The sequence below is a fragment of the Phyllobates terribilis genome, unplaced genomic scaffold, assembly GCF_046119375.1.
Source record: "Phyllobates terribilis strain yellow unplaced genomic scaffold, ASM4611937v1 Scaffold_3__8_contigs__length_932513732, whole genome shotgun sequence".
Classification (NCBI taxonomy): domain Eukaryota; kingdom Metazoa; phylum Chordata; class Amphibia; order Anura; family Dendrobatidae; genus Phyllobates; species Phyllobates terribilis.
This window is the reverse complement of record NW_027362763.1, coordinates 905,942,217-905,964,333: the sequence shown is the minus strand read 5'-3', so window position 1 is coordinate 905,964,333 and position 22,117 is coordinate 905,942,217.

The window sequence follows — 22,117 nt, the reverse complement described above, 5'->3', positions numbered from 1 at the left end:
CAACAGAGTCACATGGTGTGTATTATGGTTACACGCTTGACTTACTTCTTTTGTCCTATTATATCCATGTGTCCGGGGTTCATGGCCTCATAACGTGTACCAGGGGTTATCACCCACATCATTTCCGGGCGCCCGGGACGTCTATTGCTCACGTCATTTCCGGTTGCCTGGAGCGCATACCGCTTACATCATTTCCAGGCGCCCGGGACGCACATTGCTCGTGTCATTTCCGGGCACCCGGGACGCACATTGCTCGCGTCATTTCCAGGCACCTGGAACGCACACTGCCTGTATCATTTCCCGGCGCCTGGAACGCATGTTGCTCGCGTTACTTCCGGGCGTCCAGAGCGCATATTTCTCCCATCATTTCTGGGTATCTAGGACATATATCACTCCCGCACTTTCGCCTGGACCATTTTCTACACATGTGTTCTCAAAGTCTCTCCATCATTGCGCACTATTCCCATATCTCGCAAGGGAACCTCAACTCCATTATTGTAACCGCTTTGTCTTATTCACACAAGTTATATCTAGGTAAACATAATGACACTTAATCACTCCAATAGCAGAGAAAACATTGCCATCACCCACTCAATTTTCAGCGGTACATACAGTACAGACAAAAAGTTTGGACACATCTTCTCATTTAAAGATTTTTCTATATTTTCATGACTATGAAAATTGTACATTCATACTGAAGGCATCAAAACTAAGAATTAACACATCTGGAATTATATACTTAACAAAAAAGTGTGAAACAACTGAAAATATGTCTTATATTCTAGGTTCTTCAAAGTAGCCACCTTTTACTTTGATGACTGCTTTGCACACTCTTGGCATTCTCTTGATGAGCTTCAAGAGGTAGTCACCCTAAATGGTCTTCCAACAATCTTGAAGGAGTTCCCAGAGATGCTTAGCACTTGTTGGCCCTTTTGCCTTCACTCTGCGGTCCAGCTCACCCCAAACCATCTCGATTGGGTTCAGGTCTGGTGACTGTGGAGGCCATGTCATCTGGCGTAGCACCCCATCACTCTCCTTCTTGGTCAAATAGCCCTTACACAGCCTGGAGGTGTGTTTGGGGTCATTGTCCTGTTGAAAAATAAATGATGGTCCAACTAAACGCAAACCAGATGGAATAGCATGCCACTGCAAGACGCTGTGGTAGCCATCCTGGTTCAGTATGCCTTCAATTTTGAATAAATCCCCAACAGTGTCACCAGCAAAGCACCCCCACACCATCACACCTCCTCCTCCATGCTTCACGATGGGAACCAGGCATGTAGAGTCCATCCGTTCACCTTTTCTGCGTCGCACAAAGACACGGTGGTTGGAACCAAAGATCTCAAATTTGGACTCAGACCAAAGCACAGATTTCCACTGGTCAAATGTCCATTCCTTGTGTTCTTTAGCCCAAACTTGTCTCTTCTGCTTGTTGCCTGTCCTTAGCAGTGGTTTCCTAGCAGCTATTTTACCATGAAGGCCTGCTGCACAAAGTCTCCTCTTAACAGTTGTTGTAGAGATGTGTCTGCTGTTAGAACTCTGTGTGGCATTGACCTGGTCTCTAATCTGAGCTGCTGTTAACCTGCGATTTCTGAGGCTGGTGACTCAGATAAACTTATCCTCAGAAGCAGAGGTGACTCTTGGTCTTCCTTTCCTAGGGCGGTCCTCATGTGAGCCAGTTTCTTTGAAGCTCTTGATGGTATTTGCAACTGCACTTGGGGACACTTTCAAAGTTTTCCCAATTTTTCGTACTGACTGACCTTCATTTCTTAAAGTAATGATGGCCACTCGTTTTTCTTTACTTAGCTGCTTTTTTCTTGCCATAATACAAATTCTAACAGTCTATTCAGTAGGACTATCAGCTGTGTATCCACCAGACTTCTGCACAACACAACTGATGGTCCCAACCCCATTTATAAGGCAAGAAATCCCACTTATTAAACCTGACAGGGCATACCTGTGAAGTGAAAACCATTTCCGGTGACTACCTCTTGAAGCTCATCAAGAGAATGCCAACAGTGTGCAAACCAGTCATCAAAGCAAAAGGTGACTACTTTGAAGAACCTAAAATATAAGACATATTTTCAGTTGTTTCACACTTTTTTGTTAAGTATATAATTCCACATGTGTTAATTCATAGTTTTAATGCCTTCAGTGTGAATGTACAATTTTCATAGTCATGAAAATACAGAAAAATCTTTAAATGAGAAGGTGTGTCCAAACTGGGGAGACTGATGATCATTCTAATTCTTACCAGCAGAGTAAACATATTTCCCTTATAGACATATTACCATTCAGACTAATTATTACAATTATCACTTAATTTCAAAGGTTATTACTAAGGCAAATTTTAGTATCAGCATCAGAGGCTCATGTTGCCCATCTTCCTATTAGGGGCATATAGACATTTAGCCTTCTTTAGGAAGGCATTCACCATAATTTTTAACAAATCTTATTTTCGGCAGGTCCTTATAGCGCGCGAGGTCACGTAAGCATGATCACATATATGAAAGATACTCCATGCGAATGGGGGTGAAGACATGACAATTATATGAAGCAACTATAGCCAAGCTGCTTGTTCAATCCCCTCGGGGTCATGGTGCCTAAGCGGAATATCCATCTTGCTTCTTTTTGTTGCAAGATCCTGTCCATGTCTCCACCCCTATTGTTGATTTTCATACAATCAATCCCAACAAAGGAGATTACCTTAGGATCTCCTCCATGTATTACATTTACATGCTTCGCAATAGGCATCTCTTTTTTATTTAAAATAGCATTTAGATGTTCTCCTACTCGTCTTCTCATCTCTCGTATAGTTTGGCCTACGTATTCCTTTATACAGATGCATGTTGCCTTATATATTACCAACTTTGTTCTACAATTGCTAAAGTTCCTAATCTCAAACGACTCACCAGTAACATTACTCCTAAACGTTTTCGTGGTTGTAACATTCGGGCAGGCCACACAACCGCTACATTTGTAGCAACCCTTTGGTCTTACTGGTCACCAAGATTTGTCTCCTTTAAGGGGGGCATAATGGCTTTTAACTACTCTTTCCCCAATTGTTCTATTTCTACGGAAAGTAACCTGTAGTACATTGCCCACTATTGTTGTCAGGTCCTCATCCATTGCTAGAATTCCCCAATATTTCTCTATGATTTTTCTTGCTTCCAGGACACCATTTTCAAATGTCACAATAAATCTCATGAGATCTGCATCTCCTTTTTCCTTATCCAGTGCTTTTGGGGTAAGTAAAGTCTCTCTCTTATGTTTTAATGCGAACTGGTATGCTCGTCTAAGGACCCAATCAGGGTATCCCCTTCTTTTAAATCTCTCTCACATTTCTTTTGCTTTCTGTATAAATTCATCATCAGTAGAGCAGTTCCTTCTTAACCTAATATATTGGCCTTTTGGTATTCCCTTCTTCAGAGGGAAAGGATCGTGGCTTTCGCACTGATGAAGGGAATTAGTGGCCATGGGTTTTCGACAAATTGTGATGTGCACCTCCCCTCCCTCCTGTTTCGTAATCAATATGTCTAGGAAGGGAAAGCTTGTTTAATGCATCTCATGTGTAAATCTAAACCCTAATGTCTTATTATTCAAATCCTTAACAAACCTTTTGAATTTCTCCCTGGGTCAGTGAAGACCACGGTTTCCTCCCACCAGCCCAGGAACAGATTGCCATAAGTTGGCGCACAGGAATTGCCCATGGCCATGCCCCTGAGCTGGTGGAAGGTTTTACCGTCAAATAGAAAGATGTTATTCGTTAATACAAATTCTAAAAGGGTAAGTATCAACGTATTATGTGCTTGAAATTGATTACCTCTGGACCCAAGGAAGAACTCTACAGCCTCAATACCTTTCGCATGCGGTATCGAGGAATACAGGGCCTCCACATCAATACTTGCTATCCAAACATCCTTATCGAGTTCCACCCCCTCCAATTTCCGCAAGAGATCCATAGTATCCCTTGTGTATGAAGGAAGCGCTTCAACAAAGGATCGAAGTACCCGATCCAAGTACACATCTACATTTTGTACCAAGCTGTCAATGCCAGATACTATGGGCCTCCCTTTCAGAACCTCCAGACCCTTATGTATCTTTGGCATTGAATAGAATGTTGCCAGCTTGGGATTCTGAGGTAAAAGAAAGTCCAATTCATTTTTATTTATTAAGTTATCCTCTCTAGATTTTTTAAGGATCCCTCCTAATTTTTTTCTCATCTCTGCAGTGGAATTATTTGGTAAAATGGCATAGTTTTCCTTGTCCGCTAATATTTTCATGCACATATTTTCATAGGTCTCTGCTCCCATAATGACTGTGTTTCCCGCCTTATCTGATTTCTTGATGACTATCCTGTCATGATTTTCCAGGGTTTTGAGCGCCTGAATTTCCTCTTAAGAACAATTTGGTTTATAAATCTTAGTATCCAGATCCGTTAAATCCTTTGTTACCATATTTACAAAAACGTCTATTGCTGACAAGTCCCCAGCGGGTGGAGCCATTTTTGTACTTTTATTTTTTTAATGATGTATGAGGTCTCATGCCATCTGACCCATCGGGGTACTCATTTAGACTGGCTAATTCTTGGATATCAGGTAACAATTCGAGTGGAATGTTCAAATTAGAGCATAATTGTTTTTCTTGCTGCATACATTTTTTTCTCCACCTTAGCCTACGGGCAAATAAATTTAAAACCTTAACAAAGTCAAAAAGTTTGAAATCACTCGTCGGTACATATGATAGTCCCTTACTTAACACGTTCATCTCTACTTCTGTGAGGGGACGATCAGATAGGTTTATGATTGACAATTTATCTAGGTGTTCCGGTTCCTGAGGTAGTAATTCCTCTCTAAAAAACACCATTTGGTGATGGTCTATTATTCCTATCACCTCTATATCTACCTCTGCCCCTTCCTCTCTGTCTACCCCTTAAAGGGTTTACTCGTACCTTCGTTGTCGGAAAAACCATTATAAAATTATATTTTATAATAAGGAGGTTGTGAATTATGGCAAATAACTTCAACTGCAAAAAAAATAAGCCCCGCCCCGGAAATGACATGGGAAGCCCAGAAATGGAGGGACAATGAATGTATTTAAATAGAGAAGGTAGGTGTGTGAGATCATCCCCTTTGTGCATTTGTTGTAAGTGGTACCAGCACTCTGTACCACTGAGATGGACACTCACCATTGTGAGGTTCATTTAAGTTACGTTATTTAAGTCACTTGGCACTTTATAGCACAGAGTCACTTTTTGCTCTTTTGCGTTGCTAGTGCTCCCCAAAATACCAAATACACTCCCCTGATGAATCCTCCATAAGGAGGAAGAAACGCGTCGGGAGGGATTTTTCTGTGGGTGATGTTGTAAGATATACTTGGGTACTGCCCTTGTTAGGGTGGGAGCTAACACCAGGGGCACGAGTTGGTAGAATTCTTTTTTTCTTAAAGAACAAATTGACTGAATTGGATGAAGAACCCTGAATGATGCCCACATGCAAAAATGGGTGAGATCCACACATATTATTAACGTTTGATAGCACTGTATTGTTTAAATCATGTATTGATCAGGATTGGTTTGACATCATTGGCCTTTTTGTTATATGCTATCTAAAGGGTCTTATTTGTATGTCCTAAAGGGGCTAATCAGATATTGTATGTCTCAGGTCTGTTTTGATATTTTTGGGCCTTTTGTTGTATGCTATCTAAGGGGTCATATTTGCATGTCTTGATGCAAATAAGGTTTAGTGAGTAGCTGGTATCAGATATTGGGGGTATAGATTTTTTTTAGAGATTTATTAAAAGTTATATTTTAAGAGATACCTCTTGGCTGTTATACATACATCTGTAGTAGCAGGGAATGTTTTTTTTCAAGGCAGCATAGTTCCCTTGGATGCTCAGTAGCTCAAGTTTAAGTTGTACAATATCCACATCTGCTAACTGAGCTATGGTTTTCAAAGACTCAGATGGAATGTATTTTTGTGTTAACTGGCCAAATCTTCTTGGGTCCAGGCTTGGACTGTCCTACAGGAGAACAGGTGAATCCTCCGGTGGGCCCCTATACAAGAGTGGTCACCACCCTCTTATGAGCAGTACTTGGCACAATGTACTTGAATCACGATGTACAGACAAAGGCAGAATCTTATTCATGTAACAATCTACTCAGTTCATTGTTATATAAATTTGTGATTGATGATAATGTCACATTTGCATGAAGCTGAAAAGTGGGGCCCTGGAGTTGGTTACTGGTTGGCCCCTTGGCACCACATTCAGACACTACTTGTGTCTCTTGTATTCGGCAGCTCTGTGTCTCAGTCTTAAGTCTTCTATCAGGTAGATAGACATATACTATTTTAGTGCCGTGCCCCCATCACAGAGATCGGCCCCCATAATAGTTGTAATGTAACTTGGGACAGGAGCTGACATTGTGGTATCATAATGGGTGGATATCTATGTGGTCTGTCGTCTGTAAATGGTGCCCCCATAATTCCTGGTTCTGCTTGAGGAATATTGAGGGTAGTAATGATCACTCCCATCATTGTAACTGTGTAAAAAAACAAAACTCACATGACACTTTTTTATTTTCTTTCTTTTTTATTTTTTATTGGCATAGCAATAAGCAACATTGTAATAAAAATATTACTGGCCCTTTAAGAAATTAAACCCTGATCACAATGACTCTCAGGTCAGGCCCCATAGAGACCACGGAATTAGCTGTGGTCATTGAGGACCACCTGAGAGCCACTGGACCAAAAGATCCAGAGGAAGGCAAATAAACCCCCCGGAGAGTTCTGCCTCAGGGGGGGAAAAAATTCCTTCCTGACCCCAGTTATGGCGATCGGATATTTCCCTGGATCACGTCTGTCCTGCTGCATATTGCTGTATATCTGCATGTATTATAAACTCAGGAGAACCGACCCTGGGAAGGAAAAGACAAATACACCCTGCTCAAGAAGAGCTTACAATCTAATATACAATATACAGACTGCTCCTGAGGGCATACAGAATAATGCACACCCTGTCCTAGGAGCTTACAATCTAATATACAATATACAGACTGCTCCTGAGAGCATGCAGCATAATGCACACCCTGTCCTAGGAGCTTACAATCTAATATACAATATACAGACTGCTCCTGAGAGCATACAGAATAATGTACACCCTGTCCTAGGAGCTTACAATCTAATATACAATATACGGACTGCTCCTGAGGACATGCAGTATAATGCACACCCTGTCCTAGGAGCTTACAATCTAATATATAATATACAGACTCCTCCTGAGGGCATACAGAATAATGCACACCCTGTCCTAGGAGCTTACAATCTAATATACAATATACAGACTGCTCCTGAGAGCATGCAGCATAATGCACACCCTGTCCTAGGAGCTTACAATCTAATATATAATATACAGACTGCTCCTGAGAGCATACAGAATAATCTACGCTCTGTCCTAGGAGTTTACAATCTAATATATAATATACAGACTGCTCCTGAGGGCATACAGAATAATGTACGCTCTGTCCTAGGAGTTTACAATCTAATATATAATATACAGACTGCTCCTGAGGGCATACAGAATAATCTACGCTCTGTCCTAGGAGTTTACAATCTAATATATAATATACAGACTGCTCCTGAGGGCATACAGAATAATCTACGCTCTGTCCTAGGAGTTTACAATCTAATATATAATATACAGACTGCTCCTGAGGGCATACAGAATGATCTACGACCTGTCCTAGGAGCTTACAATCTAATATACAATATACAGACTGCTCCTGAGGGCATGCAGAACAATGTACACCCTGTCCTAGGAGCTTACAATCTAATATACAATATGCAGGCTGCTCCTGAGGGCATACAGAATAATGTACACCCTGTCCTAGGAGCTTACAATCTAATATACAATATACAGACTGCTCCTGAGAGCATGCAGCATAATGCACACCCTGTCCTAGGAGCTTACAATCTAATATACAATATACAGACTGCTCCTGAGAGCATACAGAATAATGTACACCCTGTCCTAGGAGCTTACAATCTAATATACAGTATACAGACTGCTCCTGAGGGCATACAGAATAATGCACACCCTGTCCTAGGAGCTTACAATCTAATATATAATATACGGACTGCTCCTGAGGACATGCAGTATAATGCACACCCTGTCCTAGGAGCTTACAATCTAATATATAATATACAGACTGCTCCTGAGGGCATACAGAATAATGCACACCCTGTCCTAGGAGCTTACAATCTAATATACAATATACAGACTGCTCCTGAGAGCATGCAGCATAATGCACACCCTGTCCTAGGAGCTTACAATCTAATATATAATATACAGACTGCTCCTGAGTGCATGCAGAATAATGCACACCCTGTCCTAGGAGCTTACAATCTAATATATAATATACAGACTGCTCCTGAGGACATACAGAATAATGCACACCCTGTCCTAGGAGCTTACAATCTAATATATAATATACAGACTGCTCCTGAGGGCATACAGAATAATCTACGCTCTGTCCTAGGAGTTTACAATCTAATATATAATATACAGACTGCTCCTGAGGGCATACAGAATAATCTACGCTCTGTCCTAGGAGTTTACAATCTAATATATAATATACAGACTGCTCCTGAGGGCATACAGAATGATCTACGACCTGTCCTAGGAGTTTACAATCTAATATATAATATACGGACTGCTCCTGAGGGCATGCAGTATAATGCACACCCTGTCCTAGGAGCTTACAATCTAATATATAATATACAGACTGCTCCTGAGGGCATACAGAATGATCTACACCCTGTCCTAGGAGTTTACAATCTAATATATAATATACAGACTGCTCCTGAGGGCATACAGAATAATGTACACCCTGTCCTAGGAGCTTACAATCTAATATATAATATACGGACTGCTCCTGAGGGCATGCAGAATAATGCACACCCTGTCCTAGGAGCTTACAATCTAATATACAATATACAGACTGCTCCTGAGGGCATGCAGAATAATCTACACCCTGTCCTAGGAGCTTACAATCTAATATACAACTAATATACAATATACAGGCTGCTCCTGAGGGCATGCAGTATAATGCACACCCTGTCCTAGGAGCTTACAATCTAATATACAATATATAGGCTGCTCCTGAGGGCATGCAGAATAATCTACGCTCTGTCCTAGGAGTTTACAATCTAATATATAATATACAGACTGCTCCTGAGGGCATACAGAATAATCTACGCTCTGTCCTAGGAGTTTACAATCTAATATATAATATACAGACTGCTCCTGAGGGCATACAGAATAATGCACACCCTGTCCTAGGAGCTTACAATCTAATATACAATATACAGACTGCTCCTGAGAGCATGCAGCATAATGCACACCCTGTCCTAGGAGCTTACAATCTAATATATAATATACAGACTGCTCCTGAGGGCATACAGAATAATGCACACCCTGTCCTAGGAGCTTACAATCTAATATATAATATACAGACTGCTCCTGAGGGCATACAGAATAATCTACGCTCTGTCCTAGGAGTTTACAATCTAATATATAATATACAGACTGCTCCTGAGGGCATACAGAATAATGTACACCCTGTCCTAGGAGCTTACAATCTAATATATAATATACGGACTGCTCCTGAGGGCATGCAGTATAATGCACACCCTGTCCTAGGAGCTTACAATCTAATATACAATATACAGACTGCTCCTGAGGGCATGCAGAATAATCTACACCCTGTCCTAGGAGCTTACAATCTAATATACAACTAATATACAATATACAGGCTGCTCCTGAGGGCATGCAGTATAATGCACACCCTGTCCTAGGAGCTTACAATCTAATATACAATATACAGGCTGCTCCTGAGGGCATGCAGAATGATCTACACCCTGTCCTAGGAGTTTACAATCTAATATACAATATACAGGCTGCTCCTGAGGGCATGCAGAATAATGTACACCCTGTCCTAGGACCTTACAATCTAATATACAATATACAGACTGCTCCTGAGGGCATGCAGAATAATGTACACCCTGTCCTAGGAGCTTACAATCTAATATACAATATACAGACTGCTCCTGAGGGCATGCAGAATAATGTACACCCTGTCCTAGGAGCTTACAATCTAATATACAATATACAGGCTGCTCCTGAGGGCATGCAGAACAATGTACACCCTGTCCTAGGAGCTTACAATCTAATATACAATATACAGGCTGCCCCTGAGGGCATGCAGAACAATGTACACCCTGTCCTAGGAGCTTACAATCTAATATACAATATACAGGCTGCTCCTGAGGGCATGCATAATAATGTACACCCTGTCCTAGAAGCTTGCAATCTAATATAAAATATACAGACTGCTCCTGAGGTGCATGCAGAACAATCTACGCCCTGTCCTAGGAGCTTACAATCTTAATCTATATATATAATCGTCTTATCCTGTCTGTCTGTCTGTCCAGGAAATTCCGCGTCGCTGATTGGTCCGGCCGCGGCCAATCAGCGACGCGGGATTTCAGAAAAAGATGGCGGCCGTTAGCTGCTCATCTGCCGGACGGAGGTCAGCGGCGATGCAGCAGGGAGATGACCGGCGCGAGGCGCTCATCTCCCCGCTGCTGGCAGCACAAGTACCCCGACAGGCGGCGCCGCTCACCTCCATGCGGCTAACGTCGGGAGATCAGCGGCTTGGCCCGCTGATCTCCGGAGGGCAAGTGTGAACGGAGGACCTCTCCTCGGTCCTCACTAATATGACGCTGATTGGTCGCGGTCGACGCCCGCGACCGGCCGCGACCAATCAGCAGTATTGACGCCAAATTTAAACCCCGCTCTGCTGATTGGTCGCGGCCGCCAGCTGCGACCAATCAGCGAGATTGGCGCCAAATTTAAACAACGCTCTGCTGATTGGTTGTGGACGCCAGCCGCGACCAATCAGCGAGATTGGCGCCAAATTTAAACAACGCTCTGCTGATTGGTCGCGGCCACCAGCCGACCGCGACCAATCAGCGAGATTGGCGCCAAATTTAAACAACGCTCTGCTGATTGGTCTCGGCAGCCGGCCGACCGCAACCAATCAGCGAGATTGGCGCCAAATTTAAACAACGCTCTGCTGATTGGTCGCGGCCGCCAGCCGCAACCAATCAGCGAGATTGGCGCCAAATTTAAACGCTCTGCTGATTTGTCGCGGCCGCCAGCCACGACCAATCAGCGAGATTGGCGCCAAATTTAAACAACGCTCTGCTGATTGGTTGCAGACGCCAGCAGCGACCAATCAGCGAGATTGGCGCCAAATTTAAACAACGCTCTGCTGATTGGTCGCGGCTGGTGGCCGCGACCAATCAGTGAGATTGGCGCCAAATTTAAACAACGCTCTGCTGATTGGTCGCGGCCGCCAGCCGCGACCAATCAGCAAGATTGGCGCCAAATTTAAACAACGCTCTGCTGATTGGTTGCAGACGCCAGCAGCGACCAATCAGCGAGATTGGCGCCAAATTTAAACAACGCTCTGCTGATTGGTCGCGGCCACCAGCCGACCGCGACCAATCAGCGAGATCGGCGCCAAATTTAAACAACGCTCTGCTGATTGGTCGCAGCCGCCGGCCGACCGCAACCAATCAGCGAGATTGGCGCCAAATTTAAACAACGCTCTGCTGATTGGTCGCGGCCGCCGGCCGACCGCAACCAATCAGCGAGATTGGCGCCAAGTTTAAACAACGCTCTGCTGATTGGTCGCGGCCGCCAGCCGCAACCAATCAGCGAGATTGGCGCCAAATTTAAACAACGCTCTGCTGATTTGTCGTGGCCGCCAGCCGCGACCAATCAGCAAGATTGGCGCCAAATTTAAACACCGCTCTGCTAATTGGTCACAGCCGCCAGCCGCGACCAGTCAGCGATTTTGGCGCCAAATTTAAACACCGCTCTGCTGATTGGTGGCGGCCGCCGGCCGCGACCAATCGGCGAGATTGGCGCCAAATTTAAACAAGCTCTGCTGATTGGTCGCGGCAGCCGGCCGGGAACAATCAGCCAGATTGGCGCCAAGTTTAAACACCGCTCTGCTGATTGGACCAATCAGCGAGATTGGCGCCAAATTTAAACAACACTCTGCTGATTGGTCGCCGCCGCCGGTCGCAACTAATCTGCATTATTGCCGCCAAATTTAAACATCGCTTAGCTTAATGGTCGCGGTCGCCGGCCACAACCAATCAGCATTATTGGCGCCAAATTTAAACAACGCTCTGCTGATTGGTCGCGGTTGCCGGCCGCGACCAATCAGCATTATTGGTGCCAAATTTAAACACCCCTCTGCTGATTGGTCGCGGTAGCCGGCCGCGACCAATCAGCGATATTGGCGCCAAATTTAAACACCGCTCTGCTGATTGGTCGCGACCGCCAGCTGCGACCAATCAGCAATATTGGCGCCAAATTTAAACACCACTCTGCTGATTGGTCGCGACCGCCGGCCGCGACCAATCAGTGATATTGGCGCCAAATTTAAACACCGTTTTGCTGATTGGTCGCGGTCGCGAATAATCAGCGATTTTATCGCCAAATTGAAACAAGCTCTCCGGTCCTCACTAACACAGTTCACTGCTTGGTCGCGGTTGCCGGCTGCGACCAATCAGCGATTTTGGCGGCAAATTTAAACAACGTTCTGCTGATTGCGCCCGGTCGGCCGCATACATATTCTAGAATACCCGATGCGTTAGAATCGGGCCACCATCTAGTATATAATATACAGGCTGCTCCTGAGGGCATGCAGAATAATGCACACCCTGTCCTAGGAGCTTACAATCTAATATACAATATTCGAATGTGGCTTACCGGGGGGGTGGCTTTGGTGGAACGAGGTCACAGGAGGCCGATGTCGGCGGGCCCTGGGCTCTCATAAGATGTCGGCGCCGGTGAGCAGAGTCCCCTTTCCTATTGATTGCCCTGCAGTGGGTTTTGGGAAAATGGACGCTGGAGGAGGCGCATGCATCTCCAAAGATTTTAGTCTACGCATGGGTCACCTCCAACAGCCATGTTCCCAAAGCCAACAGCAGGGCAATCAATAGGAAAGGGGACTCTGCTCACTGGCGCCGACATCTTATGAGAGCCCAGGGCCCGCCGACATCGGCCTCCTGTGACCTCGCTCCACCAAAGCCACCCCCCCCCAGGAAGCCACATTCGAATATTGTATATTAGATTGTAAGCTCCTAGGACAGGGTGTGCATTATTCTGCATGCCCTCAGGAGCAGCCTGTATATTATATACTAGATGGTGTCCCGATTCTAACGCATCGGGTATTCTAGAATATGTATGTGGCCGACCGGGTGCAATCAGCAGAACGTTGTTTAAATTTGCCGCCAAAATCGCTGACGCCGACATCTTAAGAGAGCCCAGGATCCGCAGCATCGTCCCACTGCTGCTGCCGCCGACCCCCTGATGCAGCAGCCCTGCCTCCTGTTACCCCACTCCGCCGCCGCCGCCGACCCCTGGTAACCTACCATTAAACGGACTATAAGGGGCACCTCCATTTTATTTAAAAAAATATATTTTCCACCCCAAAATTTGGGATGCGTCTTATGGTCCAGTGCATCTTATAGTCTGCAAAATATGGTAATGGCAATGCAAGTCTATGGGTCTGTGAAAAAATTGGACCGCGCTTTGACATCTGAGTGTGGTCCGATTTTCACCGACTGACAGAAGGGAGAAGATGAGAAACCCTTCGTTTCTCCTCTCCACGTGAAAAACTGATGCCACTCTGATCAAAGTCTGATCAGAGTCTGCAACTCTATTACCCCAGTTGCCGTTGCTTCAATTCTGCTAATGATATGCTGTGGCTCCAGCTCTGGTCCTCCTACTGCCATCAAGCTACTACGTTCTCTGTTGTTTCTGCTCGGCCATCCTGCTGCGCCACCGTCATCTGTCCGTGCTTCATGATAGCTGCTCATCTGAAGTAGATGAGACATAACACCTATCATTACAAAAAAAGAGAATTAAATGATAGGCCCTATTTATCCTGATACACAAGAGAGAACCTGCCACTCAGAGATGTTTGCTGAGATTTTTTAGCGGTAAATGATGCAGTTCTGAACTTCACCACAAACTCCCTACAGCTACACATGGTGTGAATGGGGCCTTATTGTTAAGTGAACAGCGGCCTACATAGACTTGTCTTCCTCAAGCTGCTGCCTCTGGACACAAGATGGTTCAGGATTAGAACTTTACACATTCTGTACCAACTGTGATGTCATGTGATATCTATGATGTCATGTGCCCTGTGATGTCATAATAACTGCCACTGCTGTGTTATGTATTGAGTTTCCAACATCAAGGAAGAGTTGAATTAATAAAACAAAATCACAGGCTGCAAATATCCACAAGCCTCATTTTTAATCAAGTCACGACGCACCTAATAGCCTAAACATTTCCACTCTTTTAGTCTAATCCGCATTACCTACTGTTCTATGAACTAAAGGAAAACACAGGACGCCATGCTGCAAATCCTGATCACGATAAACTGTCAGTTCCCGGTCACTCCTGATGCAATACGACCCAGAGAGCTGACAATGGAGAACTGTAGCAGTCTGCAATTAAATGTATGCTCTGAAAACGCTATGTTTTGACAACATTAATGGCAAAGCTAAACCTACAAAAGACAAAAATATATCTCATACCCTACCATCATTATATATAAATGTAAAGCAAAGTTGCATAATAAATATAGGGTACTTAGTGAACTATTTTTGATCAAAAAAAGTATACAAGCCGTCCCACCAGCGGCAAGGTGACCCTAAATTGGGACGGTACCTATACTGTCTATATTAAAAACCTTACTGTATATCAAAGTTGAAGTAATGCATATAAAAGGGTAGACAAATAGGACCTCAGTTCACATTGCTTGGTTTTTTTGTCTTGTTTGCATTCTGTGCAATTTAAGGGTGTGGCATCCCCTTTGTTGAGCTGATTAGTATATATGTAGCTTACCACGGGCCTAGGTGGTCTGGAGTTGGGACCCGGTCCTATTTGTCCACCCTTTTATATGCATTACTTCAACTTTGATATACAGTAAGGTTTTTAATATACACAGTATAGGTACCGTCCCAATTTAGGGTCACCTTGCCGCTGGTGGGACGGCTTGTATACTTTTTTTGATCAAAAATAGTTCACTAAGTACCCTATATTTATTATGCAACTTTGCTTTACATTTATATATAATGATGGTAGGGTATGAGATATATTTTTGTCTTTTGTAGGTTTTGCTTCTTTTTGCTAGTGTGAACATGCTCCTATTTCTTGCATGTCTACCATCTTAGACCTCAGTTCACATTGCTTGGTTTTTTGTCTTGTTTGCATTCTGTGCAATTTAAGGGTGTGGCATCCCCTTTGTTGAGCTGATTAGTATATATGTAGCTTACCACGGGCCTAGGTGGTCTGGAGTTGGGACCCGGTCCTATTTGTCTACCCTTTTATATGCATTACTTCAACTTTGATATACAGTAAGGTTTTTAATATAGACAGTATAGGTACCGTCCCAATTTAGGGTCACCTTGTCGCTGGTGGGACGGCTTGTATACTTTTTTTTATCAAAAATAGTTCACTAAGTACCCTATTTATTATGCAACTTTGCTTTACATTTATATATAATGATGGTAGGGTATGAGATATATTTTTGTCTTTTGTAGGTTTTGCTTCTTTTTGCTAGTGTGAACATGCTCCTATTTCTTGCATGTCTACCATCTTAGACCTCAGTTCACATTGCTTGATTAATGGCAAAGCTACCCAAAAATGGAACTAAATGCAGTGGTCTCAACTGGCCCACCCCTTTCTATAAGCTTTTATTAGAGCACATGGGTGTCAGAGGGCAAAATCAGCCGATTACTGAGGTTCTTCAAGACCTCTGACAGATGATCAGTTGATCGACCAGCAAGTCCTCATTTAGGGAAGGGGGTGTCCAGATTGGTAACCCCTGTTAGGCCGGGCTCATACTGGCTTACTAAAGCACCCAAATGGGCTAATTCTCCTTGGAATCTGGTCAATAACATTTTTTTTAAATCATAGAATCATTATAACAATTACAGCAAGGGACACATGATCCAGCGCCATCTGCTGAGATTTTCAGGTTAATGATGCAGTTCTGAATCCCACTGCTAACCCCCCATCTATATACTGTATGAGTGAGGTAGTAAGTGAAGAGTTCCCTACCTGGACTTGTTTCCTTCATGCTGTCAGGCTCTAATGAAACAAGATGGCTCAGGCATTACACTTTGTACATTCTATACCAATTGTGATGTCACATGATGTCTATGATGCTTATGTGCTTTGTGATGTCATCAAAACTGCCTTTTTAACCCCTTCCAAATCAATGGCATACTTTGAATTTGTGAACAGGTTATTTGGATGCAACAGCGCAGACAATGAAGGGACAATAGTAATCATCCAAAACTATAAAGCTGTGTGCCCACGATGCATTTTTTAAACGTTTCCACAGTGGCAAAAACACTGCAGAAACGCTTAAAAAACGCATGGTAGAAGGCCTGCCATGTTCCCCAATGATAATCCGCATGTGCTGTGCACATGCTGCAGAAATTTCCGCTGCGGATTATCATTGCGGAAAAAAACGCAGCACTAGCAACTATTTTGCGGAAGTGCTGCGTTTTCGCCGCCATTGACTTGCATTAGAACGCATGCATTCCGCTTCACTAGATAAGCACATGCGGAATACATGCGTTCAATGTGCGGATGGTACCCAGGTCTAGAGGAGAGGAGACTCTCCTCCGGACCCGGGTACCATAGAAACTGTAAAAAAAAAAAAAAAAAAATTAATATTATACTTACCTTCTGACGGCCCCCGGTGCGCTCGTCTTCCCATGCTGGCAGATTGCGATGGACTGGAGGACCTGCACTGACGTCATTTAGTCATGTGACGGGTCACCCGACACTCACGTCGGCAGGTCCTTCAGTGTAGCGCGATCTGCCGGCAGCCAGGACGGAGGGAAGCAAGACTGCGGGGGCCATCGGAAGGTAAGTATAGATTTATTTTTTATTTTTAAACATTCTTTCGGTCACAGTATATAAATCCATGCCGGTTGCATGGATTTATATAGTGTGACCAAGTTGACAAGCACTTTCCAAGTGATGCTAAAATTGCTTGGAAAGCGCTTGACAACCCGCATGCGGAAATGCATGTGAAGAACGCTTCACATCCGCAAGTCCCTGGCAGGAAAAACGCATGTACAATCCGCATGCGTTTTTTCTGCCAGGGAGATGCAGAAACGCTCAGGAAAAATCCGGAGCATTTCTGCATCGTGGGCACATAGCCTAACTATAGGGACACACACACACTTGAAACCAGAGGTTTACATACACTATATAAAAAGACACATATGCATGTTTTTCTCAATATCTGACATGAAATCAGAATAAACCTTTCCCGCTTTAGATCAATTAGGATTACCATAATTTTTAATATTTGACCAATGCCAGAATAATGAGAGAGAGAGAGAATGTTTTAAGGCATTTTTATTACTTACTGCAAAGTCAAAACTTTACATACATTTCATTAGTATTTGGTACCATTGCCCTTAGTAGTTGGTCGGACTTTGGGCCCATTCATCCTGACAAAACTGGTGTAACTGATCCAGGTGTGTAAGTCGCCTTGCTCGCACCTGCCATTTCAGCTTTGCCCATAAATTTTCAATTGTATTGAGATCACGGCTTTGTGATGGCCACTCCAAAACATTGACTTTGTTATCATTAAGCCACTTTGTTACCATTTTGGCAGTATGCTTTGGGTCATTGTCTATTTGGAAGACCCATTTCCACCTAACCTTTAACTTCCTGGCTGATGTCTTGAGATGTTGCTTCAGTATTGCCACATAATCTTCTTTTCTCATGATGCCATCTATTTTGTGAAGTGCACCAGTTCCTCCTGCAGCAAAACAACCCCACAACATGATGCTACCACCCCCCTTGTTTCACAGTTGGGATGGTGTTCTTAGGCTTCCAAGCTTCTCCCTTTTTCCTCCAAACGTAACGATGGTCATTATGCCCAAAAAGTTAAATTTTAGTTTAATCAGACCACAGGACATGTATCAAAATTAAGACCTTTGTTCCTGTGTGCATTTGCAAACATTAATCTGGCTTTTTATGTTTCTTTTGGAGTAATGGCTTCTTCCTGGCAGAGTGGCCTTTCAGCCCATGTTGATACATTACTCGTTTCACTGTGGATATTGACAAAATCTTACCAGCTTCTGCCATCATCTTCACAAGCTCTTTTGCTTTTGTCCTTCGGTTGATATGCACATGTCAGACCAAATCATGTTCATCTCTGGGATGCAGAACCGGTCTCCTTCTCTAGCCATATGATGGCTGGACATTCCCATCTTATTTGTACTTGCGTATAATTGTTTGTACAGATGAAAGAGGCACCTTCAGGTATCTTGAAATTGTACCCAAGGATGAGCCAGACTTGTGCAAGTCCACAATTCTCTTCATGATATTTTGGCAATTTTTTTTTAGACTTTCCCATGATGCTACACAAAGAAGCAGTGTGTTTTAGGTGTGAATTAAAATACATCCAGGTGTGTCTCTAATTAACTCAGGTGTTGCCAAAAAAAACCAGAAGCTTCCAAACACATGGCATCATCATATGGGCAGTCCAGAATTGTTTAACCCCTTTACGACGTGGTATGCAATAGTACGCACCACATCGTAATGCACGGTTCAGCACGGGCTCCGGCGCTGAGCCCACACTAAACCGGGCACATGTCAGCTGATTTATACAGCTGACGTGCCTGCGACAGCTGCGGGTGGAATCGCGAACCACCCGTGGCTGTTAACTAGTTAAATGCCGCTGTCAATCTCTGACATCGGCATTTAACAGAGCCGTGCTGGAAGCGCGTCACTTACCCCGCCCATCGGTGACCCCGTCAGATGACCTGGCCTCCACAGTCACCAGACCTGAACCCAATTGACATGGTTTGAGGTAAGCTGGACCGCAGACTGAAGGCAAAAGGGCCAACAAGTGCTAAGCATCTCTGGGAACTCCTTCAAGATTGTTGGAAGACCATTTCTGGTGACTACCTCTTGAAGCTCATCAAGAAAATGCCAAGAGTGTGCAAAGCAGTCATCAAAGAAAAAGGTGGCTACTTTGAAGAACCTAGAATATAAGACATATTTTCAGTTGTTTCACACTGTTTTGTTAAGTATATAATTCCACATGTGTTAATTCATAGTTTTGATGCCTTCAGTGTGAATGTACAATTTTCATAGTCATGAAAATACAGAAAAATCTTTAAATGAGAAGGTGTGTCCAAACTTTTGGTCTGTACTGTATTTATATAAGTTTAAATCACCCCCCCCCCTTTTTGCCCCATTCAAAATTAAAACAATAAAAAAAAAACCACACACACATATTTGGTATCGCCGCGTTTAGAATTGTCCGATCTATCAATATAAAAAATGAATTAATCTGATCAGTAAACGGCGTAGCGAGAAAAAAATTCTAAACGCCAGAATTAAGTTTTTTTGATCATCTCAACATTGCAATAAAATGCAATAACGGCTGATCAAAACATCAGATCTACCCCAATATGATATCAATAAAAACATCAGTTCGGGGCGCAAAAAATAAGCCCTCACCCGACCCCATATGACGAAAAATGGAGGCGCTACGGGTCTTGGAAAATGGAGCTTTTTTTTTTATCAAATTTTGGATTTTTTTTCACCACTTAAATAAAAAAAAAAAACACTACACATTGTAAAAAGTTAGAGATGCGCTAAGAAGTAAATCCAAGTCGTAGAAGTAATATCAGTACTTCATATGAATATAAACCAATTTGATATATAGGTAAAGGTTCCAGAAAACGGTGTTTCCTACCTTTTTATGATGATCCTTTTGTTCACTTCAAATGAACTGTCCTGCAGAGCGTTGCAGTTTGCTCAATAGAGATACTGGCAAATGTCCTGCAGAGCGTTGCACTATGCTCTTGCACTATGTTCAATAGTAATCCTGGCAAATGTCCTGCAGAATATTGCACTGAGCTCAATAGAGATCCTGGTAAATGTTCTGCAGAGTGTTGCACTGTACTCAATAGAAATTCTTGCAAATATGCTGCAGAACGTTGTACTTTGCTCAATAGAGATCCGTGTGTCCAAATCTTTGAAGCACTCGTGGGTCGTGATCCACTCATATTTGCTGCACCATCAAATGAACAGACAATGATGTTATTAACACTTAAGGAGAACTTTTCTAATTCTTTTAGCTTTGAAAAAAGCTCTTCTCCTGTTGTGCTGCTGACATTGATTAAAGAAAATAGCCGCTCGTGCACGTTTCTATCCTTAATGTAGCACAAAATTAAGCTGCATTGCTCTTTAACGGAAATATCTTGGGTACTATCCATGTCTACACTAAATTGTACGGCTGCTTTCACGTCTTCAGTTATTTTTTTCTTTAACCATATTACTCATTAGTAGAATTAGTCGGTTTATGGATGTTTTGCTTAAGAAAGTCACAAGATTACCTCTTCCTTTACTTTCTGGATGTTTAGGCTGTGTGCCCACGATGCGTTTTTTAAGCGTTTCCGCAGCGGCAGAAACGCTTAAAAAAACGCTTGGCAGAAGATCTGCCATGTCCCCCAATGATAATCCGCATGTGCTGTGCACGATCTGCGGAAATTTCCGCTGAGGATTATCATTGCGGAAAAAAACGCAGCACTACCAATTATTTTGCGGAAGCGCTGCGTTTTCGCCGCCATTGACTTGTATTGGAACGCATAGAAACCGCATCACTGCATCTGTACATGTGGAATCCATGCGTTTCAATGTGCGGATGGTACCCGGGTCTAGAGGACAGGAGACTCTCCTTCGGACCCGGTACCATAGAACCTGTGAAAAAAAGAATAAAATAAAAAATAAATATTATATTTACCTTCTGATAGCCCCCGCTGCGCTTGTCCTCCCTTGCCGGCAGATCACGGTGGACTGAAGGACCTGCGCTGACGTCATAGTCATGTGACGGCAGGTCCTTCAGTGTAGTGTACCGCGAGCTGCCGACAAGGGAGAACGGAGCGAAGCAAGACTGGGGCCATCAGAAGGTAAGTATAGATTCATTTTTTTATTTTTAACCATTCTTTAAGGTCACAGTATATAAATCCATGCCGGTTGCATGTATTTATATAGTGTGACCAAGTTGTCAAGCACTTTCCAAGTGATGCTAAAATCGCTTGGAAAGCGCTTGTCAACCCGCATGCGGAAATGCATGTGAAGAACGCTTCACTTCCGCATCTCCCTGGCAGGAAAATGCATGTACAATCCGCATGTACAATCCGCATGTACAATCCACATGTACAATCCACATGTACAATCCGCATGGGGAAATGCATGTGAAGAACGCTTCACTTCCGCATGTCCCTGGCAGGAAAACGCATGTACAATCCGCATGTACAATCCGCATGTACAATCCGCATGCGTTTTTTTCTGCCAGGGAGATGCAGAAACGCTCAGGAAAAATCCGGAGCATTTCTGCATCGTGGGCACATAGCCTTACGCTTTCTTTTTGGGCTTATGGCTGTTACTTCCTCAACATGTTTCTTGAAGGTGGGATCACATTTGCTACAAAGTATTGCCAACTCCAGAAAATTGCCATGATTTAATTCAGCATTCAGTAGAGAATGAGCGCCCTCATCTTTCCCTCTGTAGGCAAGAGCCAATTTTGAAATGCAAACAATAATGTCAATGATTCTTTTAACAACATAGCGATTTTGCTGAATCTTTTCTTTCTGTCTATTAAGTAAGTTGACATTGATAAGTTGACAATGTTTCAATGTCTCCTTTCTTTTGCACAGTCAAATAAGCAGATACAGAGTCTTGGTGCAACTTTGACTCCTCATGTTCTTTAATACGTGAATACACATGCACCTTGATGGCCTTCCACCCGCACCCAGTAATAAAAAAACTTTGTCTGTTAGGGCAAAAAGCCATACACGGTGAACAAAAAAATTCTTGCATTTCTATTCGATAGGACAGCCATTTTCTCTGAATTGCACTGCCACCAGGCACAGACCGCAGATAAACCTTGTGCGATTGAAATGGCAGTGTATAAGTAGCG